Source organism: Ranitomeya imitator, chromosome 2, assembly GCF_032444005.1.
Source record: "Ranitomeya imitator isolate aRanImi1 chromosome 2, aRanImi1.pri, whole genome shotgun sequence".
Lineage (NCBI taxonomy): Eukaryota > Metazoa > Chordata > Amphibia > Anura > Dendrobatidae > Ranitomeya > Ranitomeya imitator.
Window position 1 is genome coordinate 56410667 of NC_091283.1, and position 23632 is coordinate 56434298.

The 23632-nt window shown below is 43.4% G+C and overlaps 1 long non-coding RNA gene across 2 annotated transcripts in view; it reads right to left on the reverse strand.

The window, feature by feature from the left end:
- The window catches only part of LOC138661851 (uncharacterized), a 90629-nt gene that overhangs the window by 30414 nt on the left and 36583 nt on the right, over positions 1-23632 (reverse strand). The window contains exon 3 of one of the 2 annotated variants that reach the window (XR_011317971.1): positions 11661-14132. The exons of the other annotated variant lie outside the window; for it this stretch is intronic. This is a non-coding gene — a long non-coding RNA (uncharacterized lncRNA). Of the gene's footprint in view, positions 1-11660; positions 14133-23632 lie in introns of those variants that run through there. 2 annotated transcript variants of the gene reach the window in all.

Genomic DNA, 23632 nt, shown 5'->3' on the forward strand with positions numbered 1-23632 from the left:
CATATCCATCATCTATACAGCACATACACATTCATCATTTATACAGCACATACAGTTCAGAGCTAAAGTTTGGACACACCTTCTCATTTAAAGATTTTTCTGTATTTTCATGACTATGAAAATTGTAAATTCACACTGAAGGCATCAAAACTATGAATTAACACATGTGGAATTATATACTTAACAAACAAGTGTGAAACAACTGAAAATATGTCTTATATTCTAGGTTCTTCAAAGTAGCCACCTTTTGCTTTGATAACTGCTTTGCACACTCTTGGCATTTTCTTGATGAGCTTCAAGATGTAGTCACCGGGAATGGTCTTCCAACAATCTTGAAGGAGTTCCCAGAGATGCTTAGCACTTTTTGGCCCTTTTGCCTTCACTCTGCGGTCCAGCTCACCCCAAACCATCTTGATTGGGTTCAGGTCTGGTGACTGTGGAGGCCAGGTCATCTGGCGTAGCACCCAATCACTCTCCTTCTTGGTCAAATAGCCCTTACACAGTCTGGAGGTGTGTTTGGGGTCATTGTCCTGTTGAAAAATAAATGATGGTCCAACTAAACGCAAACCGGATGGAATAGCATGCCGCTGCAAGATGCTGTGGTAGCCAGGCTGGTTCAGTATGCCTTCAATTTTGAATAAATCCCCAACAGTGTCACCAGCAAAGCACCCCCACACCATCACACCTCCATGCTTCACGGTGGGAACCAGGCATGTAGAGTCCATCCGTTCACCTTTTCTGCGTCGCACAAAGACACGGTGGTTGGAACCAAAGATCTCAAATTTGGACTCATCAGACCAAAGCACAGATTTCCACTGGTGTAATGTCCATTCCTTGTGTTCTTTAGCCCAAACAAGTCTCTTCTGCTTGTTGCCTGTCCTTAGCAGTGGTTCCCTAGCAGCTATTTTACCATGAAGGCCTGCTGCACAAAGTCTCCTCTTAACAGTTGTTGTAGACATGTGTCTGCTGCTAGAACTCTTTCTGGCATTGACTTGGTCTCTTATCTGAGCTGCTGTTAACCTGCAATTTCTGAGGCTGGTGACTCGGATAAACGTATCCTCAGAAGCAGAGGTGACTCTTGGTCTTCCTTTCCTGGGGCGGTCCTCATGTGAGCCAGTTTCTTTGTAGCGCTTGATGGTTTTTGTCACTGCACTCGGGGACACTTTCAAAGTTTTCCCAATTTTTCAGACTGACTGACCTTCATTTCTTAAAGTAATGATGGCCACTCATTTTTCTTTACTTAGCTGCTTTTTTCTTGCCATAATACAAATTCTAACAGTCTATTCAGTAGGACTATCAGCTGTGTATCCACCAGACTTCTGCACAACACAACTGATGGTCCCAACCCCATTTATAAAGCAAGAAATCCCACTTATTAAACCTGACAGGGCACACCTGTGAAGTGAAAACCATTCCTGGTGACTAGCTCTTGAAGCTCATCAAGAGAATGACAAGAATGTGCACAGCAGTCATCAAAGCAATTGGTGGCTACTTTGTAGAACCTAGAATGTAAGACATAATTTCAGTTGTTTCACACTTTTTTGTTAAGTATATAATTCCACATGTGTTAATTCATAGTTTTGATGCCTTCAGTGTGAATGTGCAATTTTCATAATCATGAAAATACAGAAAAATCTTTAGATGAGAAGGTGTGTCCAAACTTTTGCTCTGTACTGTACATATTCATCATCTATACAGCACATACATATCCATCATTATACAGCACATACACATTCATCATCTATACAGAACCTGCCTGCAGAAGTGTTTTTTTCTTCAGTATGTACAGGTATTCATTATGCAAACTAGAGGGCAGATCAGTGAGGGATCAGTGACCTGTCAGCAGTCTGCTTATGAATACATAATCACAGCACCACGTGAAGACCCCTGTACAGGCTGCCCAGGAACACAAGCATATGATTAACTGAAAAATAAAGATTAAACAACCACCAAGGTATCATTGTAATCAGTATAACGGCGCTGACCTGACACTGTCTGTAGGTCACTGTGCACAATCCTGCTGACAGGTTCCCTTTAAGTGCTTTAATTTTCCACTAGTGAAAGTCAGGGGCAGATAGGGACATAACTATAATGGGTGCTGGGGTTGCAATCGCACCCAGGCCATGGAGCCTAGTGTGCCAAAACGTCCATTGACCAATATAAAGAGACCATTGCTCTTAAAGACATGTGACAATTGGGGGCCATGTTGAAAATTTTGCATTGGGGCCCATGAGATTCAAGTAATGCCACTGGGATACAGACATACCATTGGTGCAATCTGTGTAGTTGCACTGAGACCCAAGAGTTTACAGAGCCCACTACCATCTTAAAAGTAACTTCTTACTATCAGTTACATTGCACATAAGGGTATGAGCTAATAATCTTTATAGCTCACAATTACTGGTAAATTAAATGAGAGAAAAAATCACTTTCTGATGAGATTAAGAGAGGGCCCATATACTGTTCTTGTATATGGGCCCTCTTCAGACTGTGTCTTGCCCTGGTGAAAGTATATATAATGTGAAGGGTTAAACTAAGAAAAATTAAAGCGAGCCTCATTTTGTGCTTTTCTACTCCATCTTGCTGTTTTTAGATAAATTCTGTTACTCGGCTAAAGTTCATAGTTGTTATGAGACCTTCATTGTTTCAACCTGAACAAGATATGAGACTGAGGGTGTATTGTTCTACGAGACCTTGACGTACAAGCTGTTATGTTATTTTCCTATGCCATGTAGACATGGCCATATACAGTGGGGCAAAAAAGTATTTAGTCAGTCAGCAATAGTGCAAGTTCCACCACTTAAAAAGATGAGAGGCGTCTGTAATTTACATCATAGGTAGACCTCAACTATGGGAGACAAACTGAGAAAAAAAAATCCAGAAAATCACATTGTCTGTTTTTTTATCATTTTTTTTGCATATTATGGTGGAAAATAAGTATTTGGTCAGAAACAAACAATCAAGATTTCTGGCTCTCACAGACCTGTAACTTCTTCTTTAAGAGTCTCCTCTTTCCTCCACTCATTACCTGTAGTAATGGCACCTGTTTAAACTTGTTATCAGTATAAAAAGACACCTGTGTACACCCTCAAACAGTCTGACTCCAAACTCCACTATGGTGAAGACCAAAGAGCTGTCAAAGGACACCAGAAACAAAATTGTAGCCCTGCACCAGGCTGGGAAGACTGAATCTGCAATAGCCAACCAGCTTGGAGTGAAGAAATCAATAGTGGGAGCAATAATTAGAAAATGGAAGACATACAAGACCACTGATAATCTCCCTCGATCTGGGGCTCCACGCAAAATCCCACCCCGTGGGGTCAGATTGGTCACAAGAACGGTGATCAAAAATCCCAGAACCACGCGGGGGGACCCAGTGAATGAACTGCAGAGAGCTGGGACCAATGTAGCAAGGCCTACCATAAGTAAGACAATATGCCACCATGGACTCAGATCCTGCAGTGCCAGACGTGTCCCACTGCTTAAGCCAGTACATGTCCGGGCCCATCTGAAGTTTGCTAGAGAGCATTTGGATGATCCAGAGGAGTTTTGGGAGAATGTCCTATGGTCTGATGAAACCAAACTGGAACTGTTTGGTAGAAACACAACTTGTAGTGTTTGGAGGAAAAAGAATACTGAGTTGCATCCATCAAACACCATACCTACTGTAAAGCATGGTGGTGGAAACATCATGCTTTGGGGCTGTTTCTCTGCAAAGGGGCCAGGACGACTGATCCGGGTACATGAAAAAATGAATGGGGCCATGTATCGTGAGATTTTGAGTGCAAACCTCCTTCCATCAGCAAGGGCATTGAAGATGAAACGTGGCTGGGTCTTTCAACATGACAATGATCCAAAGCACACCGCCAGGGCAACGAAGGAGTGGCTTCGTAAGAAGCATTTCAAGGTCCTGGAGTGGCCTAGCCAGTCTCCAGATCTCAACCCTATAGAAAACCTTTGGAGGGAGTTGAAAGTCCGTGTTGCCAAGCGAAAAGCCAAAAACATCACTGCTCTAGAGGAGATCTGCATGGAGGAATGGGCCAACATACCAACAACAGTGTGTGGCAACCTTGTGAAGACTTACAGAAAACGTTTGACCTCTGTCATTGCCAACAAAGGATATATTACAAAGTATTGAGATGAAATTTTGTTTCTGACCAAATACTTATTTTCCACCATAATATGCAAATAAAATGTTAAAAAAAACAGACAATGTGATTTTCTGGATTTTTTTTTCTCAGTTTGTCTCCCATAGTTGAGGTCTACCTATGATGTAAATTACAGACGCCTCTCATCTTTTTAAGTAGTGGAACTTGCACTATTGCTGACTGACTAAATACTTTTTTGCCCCACTGTATGTAGTTTTCCTGCATTCTTATAGGTTAAGAACTGTGAGCGTGTTGTTATATTAATTGGCTGAAGTATAATCTGCAAAAATTATAAAAGAGATGACACAATAAACGGGATTAGGGATTTGACGTTGATCCCCCCAAACAGAGACATGTCTCAGTCTGGTCATTCTCAGTTGCTGGCAACGCCCTGTGGATCGATTTGAAAATCACTGACTCAACCGTGAAGGTTCACTTCAGATCCTCCCCCAACAATAGTACTGATCGCCTGCTGCCCCTCAGAGTCTATCCGGCCTCATGTCAGCTTGTCAGATCAATCAGCGTCACTGCTGGAGGCAAAAGATACTGAAGATCATCTAATTTCTAATGAATGAACTGTATTTACCCATACAAAAGGCAAATCAGGATTAAGGCGACCATTTATAGAGAAGTCAGAAGCAAAACGAAATCCAAATTCTGAAAAATACATAAAGATAAACTAGGCAATATATATTCTGTAGGGACAATGATAGAGAAACATGATGTGATGCATCCTAAAAAATGACGAAGTATTAAAGTGTTAAATAGTGCAAACCAGGGATTCAAGCTTGAGGAGGCTAATTTGCATATTCCAGGTGTCTTCTGGGAAAGCGAAGAGTCTCCCTAAGCTAGAAGATCGTTGGGTACAGCCGGGACCAGCTGCTTGGAAAGAATCACCAAACCAGGGATTCAAGCTTGAGGAGGCTAATTTGCATATTCCAGGTGCCTTCTGGGAAAGCGAAGAGTCTCCCTAAGCTAGAAGATCGTTGGGTACAGCCGGGACCAGCTGCTTGGAAAGAATCACCAAACCAGGGATTCAAGCTTGAGGAGGCTAATTTGCATATTCCAGGTGCCTTCTGGGAAAGCGAAGAGTCTCCCTAAGCTAGAAGATCGTTGGGTACAGCCGGGACCAGCTGCTTGGAAAGAATCACCAAACCAGGGATTCAAGCTTGAGGAGGCTAATTTGCATATTCCAGGTGCCTTCTGGGAAAGCGAAGAGTCTCCCTAAGCTAGAAGATCGTTGGGTACAGCCGGGACCAGCTGCTTGGAAAGAATCACCAAACCAGGGATTCAAGATTGAGGAGGCTAATTTGCATATTCCAGGTGCCTTCTGGGAAAGCGAAGAGTCTCCCTAAGCTAGAAGATCGTTGGGTACAGCCGGGACCAGCTGCTTGGAAAGAATCACCAAACCAGGGATTCAAGCTTGAGGAGGCTAATTTGCATATTCCAGGTGCCTTCTGGGAAAGCGAAGAGTCTCCCTAAGCTAGAAGATCGTTGGGTACAGCCGGGACCAGCTGCTTGGAAAGAATCACCAAACCAGGGATTCAAGCTTGAGGAGGCTAATTTGCATATTCCAGGTGCCTTCTGGGAAAGCGAAGAGTCTCCCTAAGCTAGAAGATCGTTGGGTACAGCCGGGACCAGCTGCTTGGAAAGAATCACCAAACCAGGGATTCAAGCTTGAGGAGGCTAATTTGCATATTCCAGGTGCCTTCTGGGAAAGCGAAGAGTCTCCCTAAGCTAGAAGATCGTTGGGTACAGTCGGGACCAGCTGCTTGGAAAGAATCACCAAACCAGGGATTCAAGCTTGAGGAGGCTAATTTGCATATTCCAGGTGCCTTCTGGGAAAGCGAAGAGTCTCCCTAAGCTAGAAGATCGTTGGGTACAGCCGGGACCAGCTGCTTGGAAAGAATCACCAAACCAGGGATTCAAGCTTGAGGAGGCTAATTTGCATATTCCAGGTGCCTTCTGGGAAAGCGAAGAGTCTCCCTAAGCTAGAAGATCGTTGGGTGCAGCCGGGACCAGCTGCTTGGAAAGAATCACCAAACCAGGGATTCAAGCTTGAGGAGGCTAATTTGCATATTCCAGGTGCCTTCTGGGAAAGCGAAGAGTCTCCCTAAGCTAGAAGATCGTTGGGTACAGCCGGGACCAGCTGCTTGGAAAGAATCACCAAACCAGGGATTCAAGCTTGAGGAGGCTAATTTGCATATTCCAGGTGCCTTCTGGGAAAGCGAAGAGTCTCCCTAAGCTAGAAGATCGTTGGGTACAGCCGGGACCAGCTGCTTGGAAAGAATCACCAAACCAGGGATTCAAGCTTGAGGAGGCTAATTTGCATATTCCAGGTGCCTTCTGGGAAAGCGAAGAGTCTCCCTAAGCTAGAAGATCGTTGGGTACAGCCGGGACCAGCTGCTTGGAAAGAATCACCAAACCAGGGATTCAAGCTTGAGGAGGCTAATTTGCATATTCCAGGTGCCTTCTGGGAAAGCGAAGAGTCTCCCTAAGCTAGAAGATCATTGGGTACAGCCGGGACCAGCTGCTTGGAAAGAATCACCAAACCAGGGATTCAAGCTTGAGGAGGCTAATTTGCATATTCCAGGTGCCTTCTGGGAAAGCGAAGAGTCTCCCTAAGCTAGAAGATCGTTGGGTACAGCCGGGACCAGCTGCTTGGAAAGAATCACCAAACCAGGGATTCAAGCTTGAGGAGGCTAATTTGCATATTCCAGGTGCCTTCTGGGAAAGCGAAGAGTCTCCCTAAGCTAGAAGATTGTTGGGTACAGCCGGGACCAGCTGCTTGGAAAGAATCACCAAACCAGGGATTCAAGCTTGAGGAGGCTAATTTGCATATTCCAGGTGCCTTCTGGGAAAGCGAAGAGTCTCCCTAAGCTAGAAGATCGTTGGGTACAGCCGGGACCAGCTGCTTGGAAAGAATCACCAAACCAGGGATTCAAGCTTGAGGAGGCTAATTTGCATATTCCAGGTGCCTTCTGGGAAAGCGAAGAGTCTCCCTAAGCTAGAAGATCGTTGGGTACAGCCGGGACCAGCTGCTTGGAAAGAATCACCAAACCAGGGATTCAAGCTTGAGGAGGCTAATTTGCATATTCCAGGTGCCTTCTGGGAAAGCGAAGAGTCTCCCTAAGCTAGAAGATCGTTGGGTACAGCCGGGACCAGCTGCTTGGAAAGAATCACCAAACCGCGCGCCGTAAGTTTTTGCCTGTAGGACATTATTGCAAGAGAGCTTGGCTGAGTAGATTACACAAGAAGGAAAACACACAGCAAGTCAGCAGGATCTAGGAGCAACATGGCAGATGTGACAACCTACATGGTGAGCTGCAGCATGTGCTACATGTTCACAGATCGACCAGAAGAAGAATTAAATTTCACCTGTCAGAAGTGTAGACTAGTGGCCCTTTTAGAAGAAAAGGTGCGGGGTCTGGAAGAAAGAATAGCAACTTTGAAACTCATCAAAGAGAATGAAGACTTTCTAGACAGAACAGAAGCATCTCTACTGGTCACAGAAGGTGAAAAAAGTGTCAGAGAACCTCCAAAAGCAGATGAGTGGAAGCATGTGACCAAAAGAAGCAAGAAGACCATGGAGAAATCACCAACCACACAACTGAAGAACCGATATCAAATCTTTGTAGAGAATGAAGATGGCACACCTAAGGATGAAGCAATACCAGCAAGCAAAAAAGAAAAGGGCACACAGCAACAAGTGACAGCAAAAAGTACAGCCAAGAAGCAACGAAGAGTGGTGGTGGTGGGAGACTCACTACTGAGAGGCACAGAAGCAGCCATCTGCAGACCGGACATAACTGCAAGAGAAGTATGCTGCCTTCCAGGTGCGATGATCAAGGATGTGACCGATAGGATACCAAAGCTCTTCAACTCCAAGGACGTCCACCCATTTCTTCTGATACATGTTGGCACCAATGACACGGCAAGGAAGGACCTACCGACAATCTGCAAAGACTTTGAAGAGTTGGGGAAGAAAGTAAAGGAACTGGATGCACAGGTAGTTTTTTCTTCTATCCTTCCAGTAGACGGGCATGGCACCAGGAGATGGAACAGGATCCTTGATGCAAACAACTGGCTAAGACGATGGTGCAGACAACAAGGATTCGGATTCCTGGACCACGGTGTGAATTACTTGTACGATGGACTCCTCGCCAGAGACGGACTACACCTCAACAAACCTGGGAAACACACATTCGCCAGAAGACTCGCTACACTCATCAGGAGGGCGTTAAACTAGAAGAAGAGGGGACGGGAAGAAAAACATTAGACTTGAACAAAGAAGATCCAGGAAAACATACTCAGAAGGGCGGTAAGAACATTTCTAAAACAATCCACAGCGAGGAGATTGGAACAAAACAAAATCCTCTAAACTGCATGCTTGCAAACGCCAGAAGCCTGACAAACAAGATGGAAGAACTAGAAGCAGAAATATCTACAGGTAACTTTGACATAGTGGGAATAACCGAGACATGGTTAGATGAAAGCTATGACTGGGCAGTTAACTTACAGGGTTACAGTCTGTTTAGAAAGGATCGTAAAAATCGGAGAGGAGGAGGGGTTTGTCTCTATGTAAAGTCTTGTCTAAAGTCCACTTTAAGGGAGGATATTAGCGAAGGAAATGAGGATGTCGAGTCCATATGGGTCGAAATTCATGGAGGGAAAAATGGTAACAAAATTCTCATTGGGGTCTGTTACAAACCCCCAAATATAACAGAAACCATGGAAAGTCTACTTCTAAAGCAGATAGATGAAGCTGCAACCCATAATGAGGTCCTGGTTATGGGGGACTTTAACTACCCGGATATTAACTGGGAAACAGAAACCTGTGAAACCCATAAAGGCAACAGGTTTCTGCTAATAACCAAGAAAAATTATCTTTCACAATTGGTGCAGAATCCAACCAGAGGAGCAGCACTTTTAGACCTAATACTATCTAATAGACCTGACAGAATAACAAATCTGCAGGTGGTCGGGCATCTAGGAAATAGCGACCACAATATTGTACAGTTTCACCTGTCTTTCACTAGGGGGACTTGTCAGGGAGTCACAAAAACACTGAACTTTAGGAAGGCAAAGTTTGACCAGCTTAGAGATGCCCTTAATCTGGTAGACTGGGACAATATCCTCAGAAATAAGAATACAGATAATAAATGGGAAATGTTTAAGAACATCCTAAATAGGCAGTGTAAGCGGTTTATACCTTGTGGGAATAAAAGGACTAGAAATAGGAAAAACCCAATGTGGCTAAACAAAGAAGTAAGACAGGCAATTAACAGTAAAAAGAAAGCATTTGCACTACTAAAGCAGGATGGCACCATTGAAGCTCTAAAAAACTATAGGGAGAAAAATACTTTATCTAAAAAACTAATTAAAGCTGCCAAAAAGGAAACAGAGAAGCACATTGCTAAGGAGAGTAAAACTAATCCCAAACTGTTCTTCAACTATATCAATAGTAAAAGAATAAAAACTGAAAATGTAGGCCCCTTAAAAAATAGTGAGGAAAGAATGGTTGTAGATGACGAGGAAAAAGCTAACATATTAAACACCTTCTTCTCCACGGTATTCACGGTGGAAAATGAAATGCTAGGTGAAATCCCAAGAAACAATGAAAACCCTATATTAAGGGTCACCAATCTAACCCAAGAAGAGGTGCGAAACCGGCTAAATAAGATTAAAATAGATAAATCTCCGGGTCCGGATGGCATACACCCACGAGTACTAAGAAAACTAAGTAATGTAATAGATAAACCATTATTTCTTATTTTTAGGGACTCTATAGCGACAGGGTCTGTTCCGCAGGATTGGCGCATAGCAAATGTGGTGCCAATATTCAAAAAGGGCTCTAAAAGTGAACCTGGAAATTATAGGCCAGTAAGTCTAACCTCTATTGTTGGTAAAATATTTGAAGGGTTTCTGAGGGATGTTATTCTGGATTATCTCAATGAGAATAACTGTTTAACTCCATATCAGCATGGGTTTATGAGAAATCGCTCCTGTCAAACCAATCTAATCAGTTTTTATGAAGAGGTAAGCTATAGGCTGGACCACGGTGAGTCATTGGACGTGGTATATCTCGATTTTTCCAAAGCGTTTGATACCGTGCCGCACAAGAGGTTGGTACACAAAATGAGAATGCTTGGTCTGGGGGAAATTGTGTGTAAATGGGTTAGTAACTGGCTTAGTGATAGAAAGCAGAGGGTGGTTATAAATGGTATAGTCTCTAACTGGGTCGCTGTGACCAGTGGGGTACCGCAGGGGTCAGTATTGGGACCTGTTCTCTTCAACATATTCATTAATGATCTGGTAGAAGGTTTACACAGTAAAATATCGATATTTGCAGATGATACAAAACTATGTAAAGCAGTTAATACAAGAGAAGATAGTATTCTGCTACAGATGGATCTGGATAAGTTGGAAACTTGGGCTGAAAGGTGGCAGATGTGGTTTAACAATGATAAATGTAAGGTTATACACATGGGAAGAAGGAATCAATGTCACCATTACACACTGAATGGGAAACCACTGGGTAAATCTGACAGGGAGAAGGACTTGGGGATCCTAGTTAATGATAAACTTACCTGGAGCAGCCAGTGTCAGGCAGCAGCTGCCAAGGCAAACAGGATCATGGGGTGCATTAAAAGAGGTCTGGATACACATGATGAGAGCATTATACTGCCTCTGTACAAATCCCTAGTTAGACCGCACATGGAGTACTGTGTCCAGTTTTGGGCACCGGTGCTCAGGAAGGATATAATGGAACTAGAGAGAGTACAAAGGAGGGCAACAAAATTAATAAAGGGGATGGGAGAACTACAATACCCAGATAGATTAGCGAAATTAGGATTATTTAGTCTAGAAAAAAGACGACTGAGGGGCGATCTAATAACCATGTATAAGTATATAAGGGGACAATACAAATATCTCGCTGAGGATCTGTTTATACCAAGGAAGGTGACGGGCACAAGGGGGCATTCTTTGCGTCTGGAGGAGAGAAGGTTTTTCCACCAACATAGAAGAGGATTCTTTACTGTTAGGGCAGTGAGAATCTGGAATTGCTTGCCTGAGGAGGTGGTGATGGCGAACTCAGTCGAGGGGTTCAAGAGAGGCCTGGATGTCTTCCTGGAGCAGAACAATATTGTATCATACAATTAGGTTCTGTAGAAGGACGTAGATCTGGGAATTTATTATGATGGAATATAGGCTGAACTGGATGGACAAATGTCTTTTTTCGGCCTAACTATGTTACTATGTAAAGGAAGGCAAGAAAATACCCTAAGAAACATTACTACTCAGGGAGAAATTTTATTATGGGCAATAAAGTTTTGACCAAAATGACAGAAAAGTTAAGCTTCCCTATATAATGTAGAGTAGTAGATCAACCCAAGTTTATCCAAAGTTGGACCTTCTAAGAAAAATTAAGATGCAACAGTCGGATAATAATAATAATAATAATTTTTATTTATATAGCGCCAACATATTCCGCAGCGCTTTACAAATTATAGAGGGGACTTGTACAGACAATAGACATTACAGCATAACAGAAATACAGTTCAAAACAGATACCAGGAGGAATGAGGGCCCTGCTCGCAAGCTTACAAACTATGAGGAAAAGGGGAGACACGAGAGGTGGATGGTAACAATTGCTTTAGTTATTCGGACCGGCCATAGTGTAAGGCTCGGGTGTTCATGTAAAGCTGCATGAACCAGTTATCAGCCTAAGTATGTAGCAGTACAGACACAGAGGGCTATTAACTGCATAAAGTGAATGAGAACATGATGCGAGGAACCTGATTGTTTTTTTTTTTTTTTATAAATAGGCCACACAGGGATCGTTAGGTTAATACATTGAGGCGGTAGGCCAGTCTGAACAAATGAGTTTTTAGGGTACGCTTAAAACTGTGGGGATTGGGGATTAATCGTATTAACCTAGGTAGTGCATTCCAAAGAATCGGCGCAGCACGTGTAAAGTCTTGGAAACGGGAGTGGGAGGTTCTGATTATTGAGGATGCTAGCCTGAGGTCATTAGCGGAGCGGAGGGCACGGGTAGGGTGGTAGACTGAGACCAGAGAGGAGATGTAGGGTGGTGCCGAGCCATGGAGTGCTTTGTGGATGAGGGTAGTAGTTTTGTACTGGATTCTGGAGTGGATGGGTAGCCAGTGTAATGACTGGCACAGGGTAGAGGCATCGGTGTAACGGTTGGTGAGGAATATGATCCTGGCAGCAGCATTCAGGACCGATTGGAGCGGGGAAAGTTTGGTAAGAGGGAGGCCGATTAGTAGAGAGTTACAATAGTCCAGACGAGAATGAATAAGTGAAACAGTAAGAGTTTTTGCAGAGTCGAAAGTAAGAAAAGGGCGAATTCTAGAAATGTTTTTTGAGATGCAGGTAAGAAGAGCAACTCAGCATCTAACGACAACCAATATGGCTGCATTTCTTGTTTTCTCTTTTGAAAAAGATGTCCTCAACAATAAACATTAATAACAAAAGTTTGGCCAAGGCTGAACGTTATGCTTTTATAGGGAAATTGTCTTTAAGCCAAAGTTCTATTAATATTTGATATTCTTCTCTGAGACTGGTCAGATAGATCTTAGGGTGTACGTTTTCCTCATCTTCGAGATCTGCTACGTGTAATGCAAAGATTTTCTTCAGGATTTGCTGTTTTCCAATAATTACTAACTCTTCCAGAATGTCCAGGAGACTCCTGAATAAAGCAGAAATGTTCAGGACATCTCAAAGAGCCAGCAAATCTCCCAAGAACCCAACACCTATCCTCTCCGTTTCTGTTCTTTCCTTAACTTTTGAGCACCGCTCCAGACAAACTCTTGACACCAAGTGTCCTGGAAGTGAAGCAAAGTGCAAAAACAAGGAGTGGTAAGTATCTGAGCTTCTTGTCTGGGGTCTGTAAAGGGGAGACTGAAGTCTACATGAAGGTCTATACTGGGGTTTGTAAACTATGTTGGGGATCTGGTTTGATGTCTTTTTACAAGAAGGTTAGGTCCAGGGTCTAAAAACAGGAAGGCATTGGTTTACGGTCTGTGTATTTAAAGATGTCTGATCTGGGATCCATATTTCTTAGAAGGTTTTTAAGGGTTTCATTTTGTGGTCTGTATTTATTTAGGGTTGACTGGTTTTAGGACCATATTTTCAGGTTGTCTTGTGATCAGAGTCTGGTCTGGTGCCTCTATTAGTTTAGGGAATCTGGGAGAAACTATTTCTTGATGGGCTTGTATTTGCGTAGAGGTTATGATGTGTGGTCTCTATTCAGTTTGAGGTATATTAGAAGGGGTCATATGTACTATTTTATGAGTCAAATGTATGAGGGGATCCGGTCCTAGACATAGGGGAAAGCCCTCACAAAGGCCTGAATTATTGGTCTCCAGGTGCCCTTTTGTATTTCCGCATTTGGAATTACCCTGATGTTCCAGCTTAAAAATTGGCAGGTATGGATTTACAGCAAAATACTTTCTATCCTGGTTAAATATTTGAGACTTCCTATTCTTTAAATCCATATCTACATTTTCTGATGGCACAGAATTTTTCTTCATGATGCAAGGCTCCTTCCGGTCTGCACGGGTATCCAAAGAATCCATTCCATTTTGAATAGTAATGTTCTTTCTGTCAATATTGGGGGTGTTCTTTTGCACTTCTGATGGTTCTTTAAGGTCTATTGCTGTTTTCCTTAACCTAATAACCAGAGCTATTTTTATAATCATCCAAATAATATTAATTGCAGTCAGTGCAAAATGAATCGGCAATTCAATAACCTCAAATAAAATGTTCAAAATGGCCGACATTTGTTTCAGGATGTTACTCAATGCCATGATAAAATCCAGCAATAAATATTTCACATGACCATAACTTTCATGGAATTCCATCCACAGGTTTCCAAAGGTACTTGGCCGTGTAAAATACTTCATTTTCCTTTGTCTGTTCATTGTAGTTACTCTATAGCTCAGGAATCTTGGAATATATCTGAAATACATAAATTAGTAACATCACCAGAGACATTCACAGAAATCAAAAGATCCCATAAAAACATTCAGAATAGGAAGTGAGAAACACTATAGAATGATACCATTCTGGAACCATGCATCCACCACTAAGAGGTTCGAATGTGGAACTGAGCTATTCCTTCCTATCCTCTCCCCTTGTCGACACCATACAGTGGGGCAAAAAATTATTTAGTCAGTCAGCAATAGTGCAAGTTCCACCACTTAAAAAGATGAGAGGTGTCTGTAATTTACATCATAGGTAGACCTCAACTATGGGAGACAAATTGAGAAAAAAAAATCCAGAAAATCACATTGTCTGTTTTTTTAACATTTTATTTGCATATTATGGTGGAAAATAAGTATTTGGTCAGAAACAAACAATCAAGATTTCTGGCTCTCACAGACCTGTAACTTCTTCTTTAAGAGTCTCCTCTTTCCTCCACTCATTACCTGTAGTAATGGCACCTGTTTAAACTTGTTATCAGTATAAAAAGACACCTGTGCACACCCTCAAACAGTCTGACTCTAAACTCCACTATGGTGAAGACCAAAGAACTGTCAAAGGACACCAGAAACAAAATTGTAGCCCTGCACCAGGCTGGGAAGACTGAATCTGCAATAGCCAACCAGCTTGGAGTGAAGAAATCAACAGTGGGAGCAATAATTAGAAAATGGAAGACATACAAGACCACTGATAATCTCCCTCGATCTGGGGCTCCACGCAAAATCCCACCCCGTGGGGTCAGAATGATCACAAGAACGGTGAGCAAAAATCCCAGAACCACACGGGGGGACCTAGTGAATGAACTGCAGAGAGCTGGGACCAATGTAACAAGGCCTACCATAAGTAACACACTACGCCACCATGGATTCAGATCCTGCAGTGCCAGACGTGTCCCACTGCTTAAGCCAGTACATGTCCGGGCCCGTCTGAAGTTTGCTAGAGAGCATTTGGATGATCCAGAGGAGTTTTGGGAGAATGTCCTATGGTCTGATGAAACCAAACTGGAACTGTTTGGTAGAAACACAACTTGTAGTGTTTGGAGGAAAAAGAATACTGAGTTGCATCCATCAAACACCATACCTACTGTAAAGCATGGTGGTGGAAACATCATGCTTTGGGGTTGTTTCTCTGCAAAGGGGCCAGGACGACTGATCCGGGTACATGAAAGAATGAATGGGGCCATGTATCGTGAGATTTTGAGTGCAAACCTCCTTCCATCAGCAAGGGCATTGAAGATGAAACGTGGCTGGGTCTTTCAACATGACAATGATCCAAAGCACACCGCCAGGGCAATGAAGGAGTGGCTTCGTAAGAAGCATTTCAAGATCCTGGAGTGGCCTAGCCAGTCTCCAGATCTCAACCCTATAGAAAACCTTTGGAGGGAGTTGAAAGTCCGTGTTGCCAAGTGAAAAGCCAAAAACATCACTGCTCTAGAGGAGATCTGCATGGAGGAATGGGCCAACATACCAACAACAGTGTGTGGCAACCTTGTGAAGACTTACAGAAAACGTTTGACCTCTGTCATTGCCAACAAAGGATATATTACAAAGTATTGAGATGAAATTTTGTTTCTGACCAAATACTTATTTTCCACCATAATATGCAAATAAAATGTTAAAAAAACAGACAATGTGATTTTCTGGATTTTTTTTCTCAGTTTGTCTCCCATAGTTGAGGTCTACTTATGATGTAAATTACAGACGCCTCTCATCTTTTTAAGTGGTGGAACTTGCACTATTGCTGACTGACTAAATACTTTTTTGCCCCACTGTACGTGAAGCAGAATCAAGAGGTCGCATTAAGGTGCATAATATGGTTCCGTCTTGAGTAGAGTTGAGCAAAAAGATCTGCAGGTCCAACAGTGAGGTCACCAGAGTTCTGCAAACCGCTTTCTACCTGCCGTCATCTCATTGGTCTTAATGGATGTACATTGGGTTTTCTAAAGCCAAAGTGTCATTTGCTTTAGTCAATAGAAGGGGTCCTAAATCAACAGCGTTCAAAATGCTGTAGAACTACAGTATGAGTAGAACTCACTATTTCCTTTCCTATTTTCTATGGCCTTTTTTCTATGCCCTCAAGAACACTCTTTCTCCTGTCCACCGCAGATCTGTGTACTACCCCTTCCCTCTCGCTCCTGCTATCTCCGAGGCTGGTTTCACACTTATGATATTCACCGTCTGAGTAGATGTAGTGTGGTACTGGGCTGTAGCAATGGGTGAGGTACTCGTTTTTCACGCCCCAGCACACTAGATGAAGATGGGGTCCTGGCTGGGTGTGTCAACTTGTGATGTGACGACGCTACGCTTGTGCAGGCCGCATGTAACCAATGTTGCTGGTTTGCCAGGACCAGGTGTTTTTGGTAGGGAATATATACAAGAGATAGCGGGTGCACAGTCTAATCAACACTTCCAAGCATTTTCTACACAGTTTCCTTCCACTCTCTTATCCTCTATCTTCACCTTTCCTCTTTCTACTGGTCCTCTGTTTCCCACTACTTCACAACCCAGCTTGACACCACAGTCCTATTTAGCAAGAGTCATGTACTTGTCCCACGGTTCTGCGTCTTCTTTCCATCTTAAGGGTGCTAATATGGCAAGTAAGGTTGACTCTCTGGAACTCCCGCGCCTGAACAATTTACTCATCTCACGTACTCAGTACTGTTTAGGCCCATTACCTTCAACAGTTATAAACTCTGAGCCTTATGACTGGGCATCCTCTCCCAGGGCCTGTTTACGGTAGATCACTTTGTCTCTTATTCACTTCTGTTCCGGATCTCGCTATCTTTTTCCTTTTGGTCTCCTCTTGCTTAGGGACACCACCCAAAATTAAACTCACATTGGACCTTAGGTCTTGTAACAACCCTGCCGGCATCACTGCATGGCCTCCCATCCCCCACCTGCCTTACACACCAACTTACTCACTACTCTGGGCCATGCTGTGAGTTCTGTCTGCTGCCGACTCCATGCTATGTGCCTCATGTCTCCTGCTTGCTCTTTGCTTTCTTCCTGGCTGTGTGCTCAGGGTGGCAGCTCTGGCACTTCTTGATTCTTGTAATGTCAGTGTGCACCTTCCTAAGGTGTCCCCAGCCAATTGCCATCCCTAGAGGAATGCCTGAGCAACTTATTTCCTCAGTCAGTGTCTTGCTGCTGAGGTGACAGGTCCTGACCTATTACTCTTGTGTCAGCCACCCAGTGGGTCTTAGTACCCTGGTCTTAGTCCTTGTTCCTTGCCTTGTTCTGTTCCCTGTCTGAACTTAGTCCTATTCCTGTATCTGTTCGTAATCCCTGTCAGTAGCCTTTCCTATTCCGCTGTGTTTTCCCTTGTGTTCACTCCTTCCTGCTCTGCCCTGCTCTGCTCTCACCCTGCGGTTCTACTCTGCTCTGCGGCTCTGCTCTGTTCTTGCTCTGCAGTCCTGCTGTGCTCTGCTCCTTGCGGTTCTGCCCTGCGGTCCTGCTCTGCTCCTTGCGGTTCTGCCCTGCTCCGCTCCTTGTGGTTCTGCCCCACTCTTGTTCCGCACCTCGCGGGCCTTTGTCCTTACTGTCTGAACAGGTGCCTACTTGTTCCCATATATCACTCATACCTTTCCATGTTCCTGTTCTCCCTGAATCTGTCTCTGCTCCTCCAGTGTGTACTGCTTTCTACCTGTTCCCACATATCACTCACACCTGCCCGTGTTCCTGTGCCTTCCGAGTCAGTTCCTGTCCCTTCTGTCTCAGCCATGCTCGCCTGCCAGTGTCTCAACCATGACCGCCTACCTGTCTGTGTCTCTGCCGTGCCCGCCTGCCTACCAGTGTTCTGCCCCAAGTGGGATCAGCAGCCACAGCCAGACACCACCCTGGAGTGGCACCTGGCAGCTACCTGCCGCACAATCAGAGGCTCCAGTGAACACCAAGGTAGCTGCTTAGTCACGCCCCTTCCAGGGTAGTCTGGTTTGTGGCACAGAAGGGCTACACCCAGGGCCAGGGTTAGAGGCAGGCAGACCAGGCAGCTGCCTAGAGCCCCTGCTCCCCCAAGCTAGTGGCACATCATGCAGCCACTATGGGGCCCCTGTGAGGCAGGGGGGCCCACCTGCCCTAGCGCCGACTCCCCCACCGCATTGACCTATACTTGCGTCTGCCGATACAGTTCAAAGTAATGATGGAGGCGAGAGCTTCAGCTGACGCTCCCTCTCCCATCATTCCCTGCTCTGCCTTTGACACTTCGGGTGCTTGATGACATCATCGTGCACTCACTGTGTGCCAGGCAGTGCAGCAGCTGAGACAGGAGCAGCGCGGGCATGAGGAGAGTGTTTTTTTTTTAAATATAACAGTAAGTACTGGACTGTGGGGCCCTTCTCGGGGGGATGCGACCTGTGCTATATACTACTTGGGCTGTGTTATATACTACGTGGTTTGTGTTATATACTAAGTGGCTTTGCTATATACTATGTGGGCTGTGTTATATAGAACGTGGCTGTGCTATATACTACGTGGGCTGTTTTACACTACATTGCTGTGCTATATATTTCGTGGGCTGTGTTATATACTACGTGGCTGTGCTATATACTACGTGGGCTGTGCTATATACTACGTGGGCTGTGCTATATACCACGTGGCTGTGCTATATACTGCGTGGGCTCTGTTATATACTACATGGCTGTGCTACATCCAAATGGGCTGTGTTATACAGGTCCTTCTCAAAAAATTAGCATATAGTGTTAAATTTCATTATTTACCATAATGTAATGATTACAATTAAACTTTCATATATTATAGATTCATTATCCACCAACTGAAATTTGTCAGGTCTTTTATTGTTTTAATACTGATGATTTTGGCATACAACTCCTGATAACCCAAAAAACCTGTCTCAATAAATTAGCATATCAAGAAAAGGTTCTCTAAACGACCTATTACCCTAATCTTCTGAATCAACTAATTAACTCTAAACACATGCAAAAGATACCTGAGGCTTTTATAAACTCCCTGCCTGGTTCATTACTCAAAACCCCCATCATGGGTAAGACTAGCGACCTGACAGATGTCAAGAAGGCCATCATTGACACCCTCAAGCAAGAGGGTAAGACCCAGAAAGAAATTTCTCAACAAATAGGCTGTTCCCAGAGTGCTGTATCAAGGCACCTCAATGGTAAGTCTGTTGGAAGGAAACAATGTGGCAGAAAACGCTGTACAACGAGAAGAGGAGACCGGACCCTGAGGAAGATTGTGGAGAAGGACCGATTCCAGACCTTGGGGAACCTGAGGAAGCAGTGGACTGAGTCTGGTGTGGAAACATCCAGAGCCACCGTGCACAGGCGTGTGCAGGAAATGGGCTACAGGTGCCGCATTCCCCAGGTAAAGCCACTTTTGAGCTACAGAGAAGCAGCACTGGACTGTTGCTAAGTGGTCCCAAGTACTTTTTTCTGATGAAAGCAAATTTTGCATGTCATTCGGAAATCAAGGTGCCAGAGTCTGGAGGAAGACTGGGGAGAAGGAAATGCCAAAATGCCTGAAGTCCAGTGTCAAGTACCCACAGTCAGTGATGGTGTGGGGTGCCATGTCAGCTGCTGGTGTTGGTCCACTGTGTTTCATCAAGGGCAGGGTCAATGCAGCTAGCTATCAGGAGATTTTGGAGCACTTCATGCTTCCATCGGCTGAAATGCTTTATGGAGATGAAGATTTCATTTTTCAGCACGACCTGGCACCTGCTCACAGTGCCAAAACCACTGGTAAATGGTTTACTGACCATGGTATTACTGTGCTCAATTGGCCTGCCAACTCTCCTGACCTGAACCCCATAGAGAATCTGTGGGATATTGTGAAGAGAAAGTTGAGAGACGCAAGACCCAACACTCTGGATGAGCTTAAGGCCGCTATTGAAGCATCCTGGGCCTCCATAACATCTCAGCAGTGTCACAGGCTGATTGCCTCCATGCCACGCCGCATTGAAGCAGTCATTTCTGCCAAAGGATTCCCGACCAAGTATTGAGTGCATAACTGAACATTATTATTTGTTGGTTTTTTTGTTTGTTATTAAAAAACACTTTTATTTGATTGGATGGGTGAAATATGCTAATTTATTGAGACAGGTTTTTTGGGTTATCAGGAGTTGTATGCCAAAATCATCAGTATTAAAACAATAAAAGACCTGACAAATTTCAGTTGGTGGATAATGAATCTATAATATATGAAAGTTTAATTGTAATCATTACATTATGGTAAATAATGAAATTTAACACTATATGCTAATTTTTTGAGAAGGACCTGTATACTACAACTCCTGGAAAAATTATGGAATCACTGGCCTTGGAGAATGTTCATTCAGTTGTTTCATTTTGTAGAAAAAAAGCAGATCACAGATATGGCACAAAACTAAAGTCATTTCAAATGTCAACTTTCTGGCTTTAAGAAACACTAAAAGAAATCAAGAACAAAAAATGTGGTAGTCAGTAATGATTACTTTTTTTTAACCGAGCATAGGGAAAAATTATGGAATCACTCAATTCTGAGGAAAAAATTATGGCATCACCCTGTAAATTTTCATACCCAAAAAGAACACCTGCATCAAATTAGATCTGCTCTTTAGTCTGCATCTAAAAAGGAGTGATCACACCTTGGAGAGCTGTTGCACCAAGTGTACTGACATGAATCATGGCTCGAACAAGAGAGATGTCAATTGAAACAAAGGAGAGGATTATCAAACTCTTAAAAGAGGGTAAATCATCACGCAATGTTGCAAAAGATGTTGGTTGTTCACAGTCAGCTGTGTCTTAAATCTGGTCCCAATTCAAACAACATGGGAAGGATGTTAAAGGCAAACATACTGGTAGACCAAGGAAGACATCAAAGAGTCAAGACCAGAAACTTAAAACAATATGTCTCCAAAACAGGAAATGTACAACAAATCAAATGAGGAATGAATGGGTGGAAACTGGAGTCAACGTCTGTGACGGAACTGTAAGAAACCGCCTAAAGGAAATGGGATTTACATACAGAAAAGCTAAACAAAAGCCATCATTAACACCTAAACAGAAAAAAAACAAGGTTACAATGGGCTAAGGAAAAGCAATCGTGGACTGTAGATGACGGGATGAAAGTCATATTCAGTGATGAATCACGAATCTGTATTTGGCAAGGTGATGATGCTGGAACTTTTATTTGGTGCCATTCCAATGAGATTTATAAAGATGACTGCCTGAAGAGAACATGCAAATTTCCAGTCATTGATGATATCGGGCTGCATGTCAGGTAAAGGCACTGGGGAGATGGCTGTTACTATATCTTCAATAAATGCAGAAGTTTATGTTGATGTTTTGGACACTTTTGTTATCCCATCAATTGAAAGGATGTTTGGGGATGATGAAATCATTTTTCAAGATGACAATGCATCCTGCGATAGAGCAAAAACTGTGAAAACATTTCTTGAAAAAAGACACATAAGGTCAATGTCATGGCCTGCAAATAGTCCGGATGTCAATCCAATTGAAAATCTTTGGTGGAAGTTGAAGAAAATGGTCCATGACAAGGCTCCAACCTACAAAGCTGATCTGGCAACAGCAATCAGAGAAAGTTGGAGCCAGATTGATGAAGAGTACTGTGTGACATTCATTAAGTCCATGTCTCAGAGACTGCAAGCTGTTATAAAAGCCAGAGGTGGTGCAACAAAATACTAGTGATGTGTTAGAGTGTTTTTTTGTTTCTTTTGTTTTTCATGATTCCATAATTTTTTCCTCAGAATTGAGTGATTCCATCATTTTTCCCTATGCTTGGTTAAAAAACGTAACCATTACCGACTACCACATCTTTTGTTCATGATTTCTTTTAGTGCTTCTTAAAGCCAGAAAGTTGCCATTTGAAATGACTTTAGTTTTGTGCCATGTCTGTGATCTGCTTTTTTTCTATAAAATTAAACTGAATGAACATTCTCCAAGGCCGGTGATTCCATAATTTTGCCAGGGGTTGTGTTGTGAATTCTGTTGTCGGGCTCCCTCCTGTGGTCATGAATGGTACTTCGGCTGGTTCTGTCCATGGACTTCCTCTGGTGGGTGTTTCTGAGTTTCCTTCCACAGGTGACGAGGTTAATTCGTTAGCTGGCTGCTCTATTTAACTCCACTTAGATCTTTGCTCCATGCCACCTGTCAATGTTCCAGTATTGGTCTAGTTCACTCCTGGATCGTTCTTGTGACCTGTCTTCCCAGCAGAAGCTAAGTTCCTGCTTGTATTTCTTTGGTTTGCTATTTTTCTGTCCAGCTTGCTATTTTTTGTTGTCTTGCTTGCTGGAAGCTCTGGGACGCAGAGGGAGCGCCTCCGCACCGTGAGTCGGTGCGGAGGGGTTTTTTGCGCCCTCTGCGTGGTCTTTTTGTAGGTTTTAGTGCTGACCGCAAAGCAACCTTTCCTATCCTTGGTCTGTTCAGTAAGTCGGGCCTCACTTTGCTAAATCTATTTCATCTCTGTGTTTGTATTTTCATCTTTACTCACAGTCATTATATGTGGGGGGCTGCCTTTTCCTTTGGGGAATTTCTCTGAGGCAAGGTAGGCTTTATTTTTCTATCTTCAGGGCTAGCTAGTTCCTTAGGCTGTGCCGAGTTGCATAGGGAGCGTTAGGAGCAATCCACGGCTACTTCTAGTGTGTTTGATAGGATTAGGGATTGCAGTCAGCAGAGTTCCCACGTCCCAGAGCTTGTCCTTTATTATCAGTAACTATCAGGTCATTCCGTGTGCTCTTAACCACCAGGTCCATTATTGTCCTGACCACCAGGTCATAACAGGGTTGTATGTGGCTGTGCTATATACTACGTAGGCTGTGTTATACAGTATACTACATGTGCTGTGCTATATACTATGTGGCTCTGCTATACACTACACGGGCTGTGTTATATACTATGTGGGCTGTGCTATATATAATGCAGGCTGTTATATACTATGCGGGGAATATTATATTATATGGGGGAGGCTGTGTTATATACTATGTGGCTGTGTAATATACTATGTGGGGTATATTATATTCCATGTGGGAGGCTGTGTTATATACTTGGGGGTACATTATACTCTATGGGGGAGGTTGTATTATATACTATGGGCGGCTGCATTATATTCTATGGGGGGCTACATTATATACTATGAAGAGGTGGGCTGTATTATATTCTATGGGGGGCTACATTATATTCTGTTGGGGGCTGTATTACATTTTATGATGGATTATTGCATCATACTCTGATGGGGCTACATTATATTCTATGGGGAGGTGGGCTGTATTCTATTCTATTCGGGGCTACAAGATATCCTATGGGGGGCTGTATTATATTTATATTCTATGAGGGGTAATTGCATCATACTCTATGAGGGGGCTTCATTATATTCTATGGGGGGTTACATTATACTCTGTGGGGTAATTGCATTATACTCTGTGAGGTGGCTGCATTATACTGTGTCGAGGACTATGGGGAATACATTATACTATATGAAGAACTATGGGGTGCATTATACTATGGAAAGTGA